The 11088-nt window shown below is 41.1% G+C and overlaps 1 protein-coding gene across 1 annotated transcript in view; it reads right to left on the bottom strand.

Annotated features, from left to right (window-relative positions):
- The window catches only part of WWOX (WW domain containing oxidoreductase), a 609400-nt gene that overhangs the window by 9427 nt on the left and 588885 nt on the right, over positions 1-11088 (bottom strand). The gene's annotated exons all lie outside the window — the stretch shown is intronic.

Below are 11088 nucleotides of genomic sequence, written 5' to 3'. Positions count from 1 at the left end.
GTTACCTTCCCACCAAAGGTGGTCCCTATTGTTCTACTTGCATTTTTTACATGCTTTTGAACTGCTAGGTTGACAGAAGCTGGGACAAGTAATGGGAGCTCACTCCGTTACACAGCACTAGGGATTCGAACCGCTGAACTGCCGACCTTTCGATCGACAAGCTCAGGGTCTTAGCCACTGAGCCACCACATCCCTTCCATGTGGAGATTAGCCAACTGCTAATACTGAATTTGCCCATACCACAAGTTAGACTTTACTTGAACATTTATAACCTATTTTGGGATAGTAATAAAGCCAGTTTAAAATAATACTTGATCAATAGATTAATGATAAACCCTGAAGTCCTGAAAAGAATAACTAAAGCAAATTTGTTATAATTCATTCTTAAATCACTCTGGATGATCTTGATGCACCAACTTTGGCAAATAATTTTAAGGGCTCAGAGATATTGCAATACAGAAACAGACTGAGTTCTCAGACTAAGAACTAAAAGGTTCATGATAAATCTTTTTTTTGGGGGGGGTGGAATCATGATCCTGCCTGGGGATATACTTTTATAGAAGGAGACCCCAAAACAGACCTTCAAACCTGGATTCCGTTTTAGAAAAAGATAAAGCTTGTTAATCCACCAAAAAGTTCATGAAAGGAAAAATTTGGTTCTAGGCAAAGACAGTTTCAGTCCATGCTGTGCTAAAATTTCTCTTGAAATTGCTGACAAAGATGAAGAAAGACGAGAAGGAGGAATTTTAAAATTTAAAATTCCCAGGGTGTTGGAGAATTTCTTTCAATGCTCTCTCTAAACAGAGTTTTTGAGGTTATGTTACTGTTGACATGGCAAAGGAAACTATTCGTGGGAGCAATGATGGTGATAGTTTCTATTTACACTTTGTTCTATTAGCCATGAGCGCAGTTGGCTACTCATTTCCTCTTCTGAGAAAGCCCCATGGGGAAGATTTGCCCTGATATGGTCTCTTAGGATTGAGTTGAAACATGGGAAGTCAGAGAGGTGCAGGCCAGTGGAGAAACAATTGCAAAATGAACAGAAGAGTCAATCAAACACACAAAACATGTCAATGCCAATATTGGTTCAGTCAAACACACCGATTCTCTTCTGTCCAAACGTCATTTTTTTCAACTGGATGAGAATCTGGAAACATATGAGCTGGCTACAGTATTAGTCCTCAGAGACCATGATCACTGAACATAATTAGAATGGCCTTGAACCACTGTTCCAACCTATCTCCTTCCTTTGCTACACTGAAAGCCTCCATCCTCCAGAGGAGAAAACATGGCTGCTTTCACCAGGATCGACACAAAAAAGAAACAGAATTGACTCTGGAAATAGTAGTGTGGCATGAAGAGGAAAGGCAGGGGCATCTTCAGGATGGAGTTAAGAGCGTCAAAATGCCAGTGGTGACCATGTGATCAAAGTTACAGCCCCTGTAACAATGGGCATTACATACTTTACACAGAGGTAATTGTGCCAGTTTTGGTACTATGTACTTGCCAGCAGTGGTGGGTTGCCCCTGGTTCAGACCAGTTCTATAGAACCGGTAGTAAAACTGGTGGGAGGCTCCACCCACTGACCCTGATGTCATCAGAACCAATCTGCACATGTGCAGAAGCTTCTGCGCATGCACAGAAGCAAAGCACGCGCACGAGCAAAGTGAGCACGCACAAATGATCCCATTGCAAATCAGTAGTAAAGGTAAGTAGAACCCACCCCTGCTTGTCAGGGCATGTACCTGAAGAAAGACTGTTGAACAATCAACACCGGGGTGAAATCCAGTAGATTCTGACAGGTTCTGTAGAACCGGTAGTGGAAATTTTGAGCAGTTTGGAGAACCGGCAAATACCACCTCTGGCTGGCCCCAGATTGGGGTGGGAATGGAGATTTTGCAGAATCCTTCCCCTGCCACGCCCGCCACACCACGCCCCCAGAACTGGTAGTAAAAAAATTTGGATTTCACCACTGAATCACACCTGTCATATATGACCTTTCATACTTGAGTTTCAGCGTCCAATTTCAAAGGCAGATCGTGTGCCCAAAGATTCCTTACTATTACTGCATTGAAACAAAGAATGAAATATATATATTTTTTATTTCAGGGCATCACTCCAACAGAACTAAAACTTGCTACTTTTACACTGCAAAAGAGTCCCAGGGAACCTTACACCATTTCCTCAAGGCACGTAAAGTTTTGTTTTTGCTATTCACCCAAGTAAACTATAATAGTCACTGTTGAGACGACGACACTTGCATTTCATATACCATACTTTTCGGAATAGAAGATGCACCTTTCCCCCCCCCAAAAAAGAGAGTAAAAATCTGGGTGCATCTTATACTACGAATGTAGCCCTGCCGGCTGAAAAAAGCATCAGAAATGAAGCTTCAGAAAAAAAGCCCCCAAACAGAGCTTCAGAGGCCTTTTTTCTGAAGCTCTGTTTCGGAGGCTTTCAGAGGCAGAAAAGAAAGCAAAAAAAAAAAAAAAAGCAAGGCACAGAGCTCACAACCAACAAACCTGTTGTTAAAGTTCACCTCTGGGAACAGCTGATTGGGGGTATTCTTGGAGGCCAATCCACCTGCCAATCAGCTTTTTTCTTATTTTCCTTCCCAAAAACTAAGGTGTGTCTTGTATCTCCGGTGCGTCTTATACTCCGAAAAATACGGTATTTCATATCTGCAGAGCGGGACTAAAATAGAGGGGAAGCTAAATCTGGTTCTCCCAAATCCAAAATTTACCTCTTTGCAAAAGTTTGCAAAAGTTCTCTAACAAGAATCTTTCCCAAACTCTCGTCTTTCCTCAAGGAAACTGTTCAAGGGACGCTTTCAGGTTTCACATGAAATACTAATATCAACTTGCATTTTTTGCTTGGCTCGTGGCAGGAGGGAAGAAGAGTGTGAATGCTTTTCCTAATTTCCTGCCTTTGTCCAACCCATTTTAGCACAATTTCCATAACCAATTCATGTACACACACATACACCATTCATCTTAATCCAGTTTTTTTTTCTGTTTTTCATTTTTCATTTGCTGGTTTTCTGTCTCATAGTCAGCTAAGAGGTTGGTGTAGAACTAGATCCTAGGTAGAGGCAGATGTAGGCTCTAGATGACCTGCAAGATGACTCTTCCAACTCTGTTAATCTGTTAAATTTGTTAGGAAGGCCCATGTTCCACTTTAAACTCTACAAATGCATGACCTTGCAACACAGATGATTAGGGGCCTGGAGGCTAAAAGATATGAAAGAACAAGTTGCAGGAATTCTGTATGTCTAGTTTAATGAAAAGAAGAACTAGGGGTGACATGATAGCAGTCTTTCAATATCTAAGGGGGATGCCACAAAAAAGAGGGAGTGGTCAACAGTTTTCCAAAGCATTAGAAAGCAAGACAACACACAATGGATGGAAACTAAGGAGAGAAGCAGCCCAGAACTAAGAAGAAATTTCCTAACAGTGAGAACAATTAACTAGAAGTTGTGAGTACTCCATCACTGGAGGCTTTTAAGAAGAGACTGGACAGCCACTTGTCTGGAATGGTAGAGGGTTTCCTGCTTGAGCAAGGGGTTGGTCTAGAAGACCTCCAACTCTGTTTTTCTTTTCTGTTCTGTACCTTCTTCCCGTCTAGCTATTTCACAGTATGGTGGCTGTGGAAATGAGAATATTTTGTGCAGTCTTCTGATTTCCTGGATGAAAGGTAGATTAGAAATCTAACATCATCAGCAGCAGCAAACAATGATTTGACTCAGTTTCCACCATGGTTAGGACAGGGGTGGGCTTCAAACAGTAATGGGATTCAAGTAATTTAACAACCGGTTCTCTGCCCTAATGATTTCTTCCAACAAACAGTTTGCCAAACTGTTAAGAAAGTTAACAACCGGTTCTCCCGGAGCGGTGCGAACTGGCTGAATCCCACCACCACTGGCTTCAAAAAATTTAGCAAGGGTTTCTCTGCCTGGTTGCTGGCTGGGCATGGCCATGGTGGGTGTGGCCTAGTCGGCCTCCTGCACCACGGCAAGAGGGGGGACTTTTTGCCCTCCCCAGGCTCTGAAGGCTTTCCTCAAACCTCCAGGAGGGCGAAAACATCCTCCCCAGGCTCCGGAGGCCCTTTGGAGGTTCCGGTAGGCCCGTTTTTCACCCTCCCCAAACCTCTGTGTGTGCCCTGCCAGGACCAGGACCAACTATAGGAAAGCTCATTAAATTTGAAGTAAATAGAAAATGTAGCCTTTAACTTGAGTACTTAGTTCATGCTGTTGTAGATATATTTTTTCTTTCTTAAAAAAAAAAAGAATATTCCTAGGAGGGGAGGGATCCCACCTCTTTTAATCCTCTAAATTGTGGGCAAAGCTGTCTCTGCTTTAGTATCTATGGAAACCAAATGCAATGCAAAACTTTTTCAGGGAAAGCAAAACAGCTTTCATGCCTAAAAGATGCTTCTCTTGGGCGAGGTGTATCAGGATAAACAAATTAATTGACAGTATTTGCTTGACTTCTTAGGTTTCTCAAACTTAACTTGATGTCTCTAGGAGATTTTCCCCAGTCCTTGAAGTCTTGCAAGGAGGCTTTTTATAAAGCTGATTTGACATGGGGGGTTATGTACACGTGAAACTGTGCTATCCTTCTAATAGAGGGTGCAGAAATGGTTCAGAGGATTATTATCTTTTGACAGACAAAACCTATTACCTTCTCACTAGGAGGGCAAAGTTAGTTTTTTTTTTTAAATTCATACAAAAATGGAATCAATTATCAATATCTGCATGGTTTCTCCATCTGCATGGATGACAGCTCGTGCAACACTTCTATTTTATATTCTTTCTTTTTGTTCATCAATTCTGGAAATCACGTGATGATTTGACAATAGGTCTTCTTCCGTTAGAAAGCCTCCACATTTTCTTTAAATTAACTCCCCCCCACCCAACCCCGGCATGCAATCTTCTTCCACAGAAAATTAGGGGGTAATTTGTCTCATCCCCCCACCCGACTTTTTTTTTTTTTTTTTTTTAAAAACCAACCACTGGGAGATTTTTCAGACCAAGTTGTCTCAAGCATTGTTACCTGCACATTATAATGCGACAAAGCACATATTGATGTTTCATTATTACTTCTTGAATAATGCTATTTTAGTACATAATTGGGCGGTTGAGTTGCAAAGTCACATAAAAAGTGCTGCAGCTTTTCGAATGCTGCCTGTTGATCAAATTTGCCCTGTCAAAAAGTTCTCGAGATTTTTGAAGTGTAAACGCATCCACCATCTCTTTAAAAGGGGCCCTCTGGCAGCTTCTCCTGTGTTCTTTTCCATCATCTGAAAACAATTACATTGATCCCTTCCCTACCCTCATTAAACTATTTTTTTTACAGTTTAATATGTATATGAAGCACACCCTTGAATAACTAATAGATTAATAATAAGAATAATAATAGCTTTATTGTCATTGTACGTGTATACACAGTATACCCATACAACAAAATTCACTTAACACCCAAAGACCAGGTCCAACACACATAACAATCCCCAAACACGCTCCCACCCACCACAAATTCCCCACCCCTAAATCACCCAAATATCCACACAACAGACCAAGTAATACTGTCCATCAGCTCACTGATGGTGGCCCTTTAGTTCATTGTTGAGTGCAATTATAGCTCTGGGATAAAAACTATTCAGAAAACGTGTGATCTGAGTTTGAATTGTTCTGTATCTTCTGCCAGAAGGAAACAGTCCAAAAAGATTGTAAGCAGGATGGGAAGAGTCTCTGAGAACGTTATGCAACTCAAACAGCGAGATTATCAGTCAGTTAAAAGCAGTAAAACCAAACAGTCCGTTAAATCTGAAAGTACATTTGCATATTCGATATGTTTTATGCATAGGTAAAATGGAAATGGGACGCGGTGGCTTAGTGGCTAAGACGCTGACCTTAGTGATCGAAAGGTCGGCAGTCAGCGGTTCAAATCCCTAGTGCGGCATAACAGGGTGAGCTCCCATTACTTGTCCCAGCTTCTGCCAACCTAGCAGTTCGAAAGCATGTAAAAAAATGCAAGTAGAAAAATAGGGGCCACCCTTGATGGGAAGGTAACAGTGTTCTGTGAGCCTCTGGCGTTGAGTCATGCTGGCCACATGACCACGGAGACATCTTTGAAACGGAGATGAGCACCGCCCCCTAGAGTCGGGAACGACTAGCACATATGTGCGAGGGGAACCTTTACCTTTTTAAAATGGAAATGAGATTTTATGCATCTGAGAAAATGAGATTTTATGCATTGTACACAACTGACACACGCATACCACGAGAGATAAGATGGTATTCATTGGCACAAGCAAGTAGTCTATGGATATAATTTTCCATTAAAACAAAAGTCAACTTTCTGAACTTCCACGTTTCATTCGTGACGAACTAGAACGGAACATTTTAAACATGTATTTAACAACGAATATTAGCAATACTTTGTTTATGCTCATATGTAAGGGCCAGCAAGGTTCTTCTTTTCAGCTTGGCCAGCACTTAAAAAGAATAATGCTTGTCAGCACTGCCCACCTGAAGCAATCACAGTGAAACATCTTATTGGAAACACCAAGGTGACCTAAAATGGCAACACACTCTATTCCCAAAAAGAATTATAGTTCACAGGTAGACCACAACTTTCACCTGCAAAAGGTCTTGGGTTCAATTCTCCGCATTTCCTGGTGGGGCTAGATATATTCTTCTATGAAATCGTGGCCAGCAACTGCAAGTCAGAGCAACTGAGCTGACTAACTGAGTCGCTAAAAGAGAGACTTTTCTAAAATAGATTACAACTTTTGCGGGGGGTAGGAGATGGCGAACAAATTGTTTCATATTTCAAATGTTAAAGGTAAAGGTAAAGGTTCCCCTTGCACATACGTGCTAGTCATTCCCGACTCTAGGGGGTGGTGCTCATCTCCGTTTCAAAGCCGAAGAGCCAGCGCTGTCCGAATACGTCTCCGTGGTCATGTGGCCGGCATGACTAAATGCCAAAGGCACACGGAACACTGTTACCTTCCCACCAAAGGTGGCCCCTATTTTTCTACTTGCATTTTTTACACGCTTTCGAACTGCTAGGTTGGTAGAAGCTGGGACAAGTAACGGGAGCTCACCCCGTTACGCGGCACTAGGGATTCGAACCGCTGAACTGCCGACCTTTCTGATCGACAAGCTCAGCGTCTTAGCCACTGAGCCACCGCGTCCCTTATTTCAGATGTTACGGAAGTACAATTTCCAGTACCCTTTCTTAGCCATACTTACTAGATCTTCAGGAAGCTAAGCCTCAGCTACTGCAGGAGGAAAATAGGCAGACCTTAGTGGCGGAGTCAAGAGAGGAATCAGCCTAGAATCATTAGTTTCTCACAAGCGGTATAAATCCAGCCCCCCCTTGAATTCCATTAATTCTTATCTAGCGTCAATTTAGTGCTGGCAGTTAGTTGACTAGATTCCTGTGTACAGCCATGAGCAATAAATCAGCTTCACTGAAACTTAACATGTGGTCCTGTTTCTTTGTACATGACACCCCACAATTGGACTCTCGCTGGATCTTGCTTAACATCTCTTAACTTCAATCTGACCTCACCGTACCATTATATCAACTGTTCTGTTACACACAGCCTATGCACCTTGGGAGGTTGGAGGAGCTGGATGATCTTCTCCTCTTCCAAGCTTTCAAACTCTTGTGCTCAAAGGGGAAACCCTTTGTTTTTGTTTTGTTTTAAAAGTTGACCATCAATCGACTCTGCTTTGTGTAAGCAGACAAGTCATCTGAATGTGCACCCAGCTGTTATAATGGCCTGAGTGACAGCTAAGCTAGATAAAGGCAACGCATGTAACCGAGCTTGCAACAATCTGGGCACACCTTTTGTTCATTCAAGTAGCTTGAAATGATTTGGCAGTCAAGGACACAACATTTTGGATTAATCTGTTGGGAGTTAAAAAAAAAAAAACATCTCACTAGCATGGTGGAATTGCAAAGGGATGAGGAAGGTTGGGGGAGAATAATGGGACACTCATTCTGTCATCTGCAGGGGTCTTATTATTCACAGTTTCTCCCAAGGCGCAGAAATCTCACTGCTACAGAACACCAGTTTCCAGAGCACCCTGTGGCTGCTTATGAAATGATTAATTCTATGCAAAAACAATAAAAATTTTAATAAAAAAATAATAATAAAGAAAAGATCACCATTCAATGTTGACCATTTGATCGTACTAAAAGTTTAAGACGGTTGAAGTGATTTCCCTGCTCTTTCCTTGAGTTCTCCAAAACAATATGGAAGACAATTACATGCTACACCTATCAAACGTTTTATATTGTGTTGATTGTGCACGGTATGCATATGTTCTCTCCATGTGTATCTGAATGTGTGCTTATGTGCATATATTTTAATTATTTATCATATTTAGAAACCGTAGATAGTGTGCAAATAGGCATGAGAAATTCCATGTTTCATTCATGATGAACTAGAACAGAACGTTTTAAATATGAATTTAACAACGAATATTAGCAATACTTTGTCTATGCTCATACGTAAGGGCCAGTAAGGGCCATGCATAATATTTTAATTATTTATCAAATTTAGAAATCACTGATAGACATGAGAACTATGTCTGTTCTGTCTGTTTGTCCATCTGTCTATCTATCATCTATCTATTCATCTATCAATCTATCAATCTATCAATCTATCTAACTATCATATCTATCTATCTATCTATCTATCTATCTATCTATCTATCTATCTATCTATCTATCTATCTATCTATCTATCTATCTCTATCATGTAACTATCATCTATCTATCTATCTATCTGTCTGTCTGTCTGTCTGTCTGTCTGTCTGTCTGTCTGTCTGTCTGTCTATCTATCTATCTATCTAGTATATAAACACAGTTAAAAATTAGAATAAAACAATTAATATATATCCCAAAACTGGAAAAATGCATATATTTCTATTGAAGGAGCAATTTTTATGAGCAAAATCCCTGCCCTGCCACCTTCATAAATATACTAAAGAGTTTTTGATAAGCTCCTGGACTTCAACTTGGATGGGAGAAAAAGCAGGTACTAAGACTCGCTGGTCTGAAAAAAAAACCCCAAACATTTATAGTACCTCATTGGGTTTTCTTTGTGTGTTTAAATTTCTCCAGAAAGAAGGGACCACAAAATAAAGGAGAGAAACGAGCAAATGATAAAAGCATCATTCTGTTCACCCGATTTTGTTTTTCCAAAATCCACCCTTGCCATTCCCACTGAAAGTACAGAGTTGTTTCCAAAGACAAATAATAATAATAATAATATAGGTTTTAACAAATAATTTTGTTTCTCAATAGCAACAATTAACATTTCTAGGAAATATGAAAGTGATCGGAGCACAATTATGTGAGGGTGATCCTTAAAAAAAAGATCCATTGGGCAGCTCAGCTGTCTGCTAGTAACTGTCAAGCACACTCATGATTTTCATTAGCTACGTTTTATTCTTCCCCATGCACGATTTTTTAAAGTTGGTTCTTCCTTCATAGATTTTGTTCTACCCTGTTTTCCCCAAAATAAAACATCTCCTGATAATAAGTCCAATCTGGCTTTTGAGTGCATGGCAATAACGCCAAGTGCTTATTTCAGGGTTCAAAAAAATATAAGACAGGATCTTATTTTCAGGGAAACACGGTATCTGTCTATCATCCATCTATCTATCTATCTATCTATCTATCTATCTATCTATCTATCTATCTATCTATCTATCTATCTATCTACACTACCTACCTACCTACCCTGTTTCCCCCAAAATAAGACATCCCCTGATAATAAGCCCAATTGGGCTTTTGAATGCATGGCAATAAGGCCAAGCACTTATTTCAGGGTTCAAGAAAATATCAGACAGGGTCTTATTTTCAGGGAAACATGATACCATAATTGATTTAAACAGTAACTTTTTTTTTTTTTACATTGGCCAAATTCTCTTGTTCGTTATTGAGACAATTACAGTAGATGATTGAAAGAGAAGAAACAGGAAAGTCAAGATAGTGACGACAACCATCCAATCAAAGCCCCCACCCTTCATACGTGTGTGTTGAAGCACACACACACAAAAAGGGTAGGGCTTAGATCACAAGTTTGTGATCTAAGATACCTTGACTTTTACTCTTGGACATGGATGTTGACTCTACGGTAATAAATAGGTGTCAACCTGGAAACCCATTTAATGCTTATGCGTTTATTATGATTTTCCCTTAATTGTTTCTATTTAAATTGCTTTCCAATGGATGGCTGAAATAAAGAGCATTAGATCTGGTCAGTTCTGGCAAAATGTTATCACAAACACTCCTTTCTGTTTCAGGTTAAAATCAAAGTTTGCTACTGAATGTCTTGGTACCTTGTTCATGAATCGTGATGAAGGCTAAGTCCGCTGAACTACAAACAAAGGAGGAACTATTGTCCTTCTTTTCCAAGGACAACTGTTTCTTAGTCACATACACTGCTGCTGAAAACATTTTCTTCTAATGTCTTCCCTTGGGGCTGAAGAGAAACTGGGAAGCCAGAGAGGCTGAAGATGGAAGACAAGTTGCTTGTGCAATGAATAAATGAAAATATATAGCAATAGCACTTAGACTTATATGTCTCTTTACTATGCTTTACAGCCCTCTCTAAGCAGTTTACAGAGTCAGCCAGGGGTGGGCTTCAAACATTTTAGCAAAGGGTTCTCTGTCTAGTTGCTGGGTGGGCATGGCCATGGTGGGCGTGGCCTAGTTGGTCTCCTGCACCATGGTGGAGGGGGGGCTTTTTGCCCTCCCTGGGCTCCGTAGGCTTTACCCGAGCCTCTGGGAGGGCGAAAACAGCCTTCCCAGCTCCGGAGGCCCTCTGGGCCCTTTTTCAGCCTTCCTGAACTTCCGGCAGGCCATTTTTTTCCCTCCCCGAGCCTCCATGTGTGCCCTGCACTTACCTGCATCCAAAATGGGCTGCTTGGGGACTCCTGGGAGGGGCGGGGTGGGCGGGGCCAGACAGGAGTGGGATTTGGGGGTTCTCCGAACTGCACAGAATCTTAGCTAGAACCCCCAGCAGCCCACCCCTGGAGTCAGCATATTGCCTCCAACAACAATC

The sequence above is a fragment of the Pantherophis guttatus genome, chromosome 11, assembly GCF_059756535.1.
Source record: "Pantherophis guttatus breed Tessera chromosome 11, ASM5975653v1, whole genome shotgun sequence".
Lineage (NCBI taxonomy): Eukaryota > Metazoa > Chordata > Lepidosauria > Squamata > Colubridae > Pantherophis > Pantherophis guttatus.
Note: the sequence above shows the minus strand (reverse complement) of the source record. Positions and strands in the feature narration are given on the sequence as shown.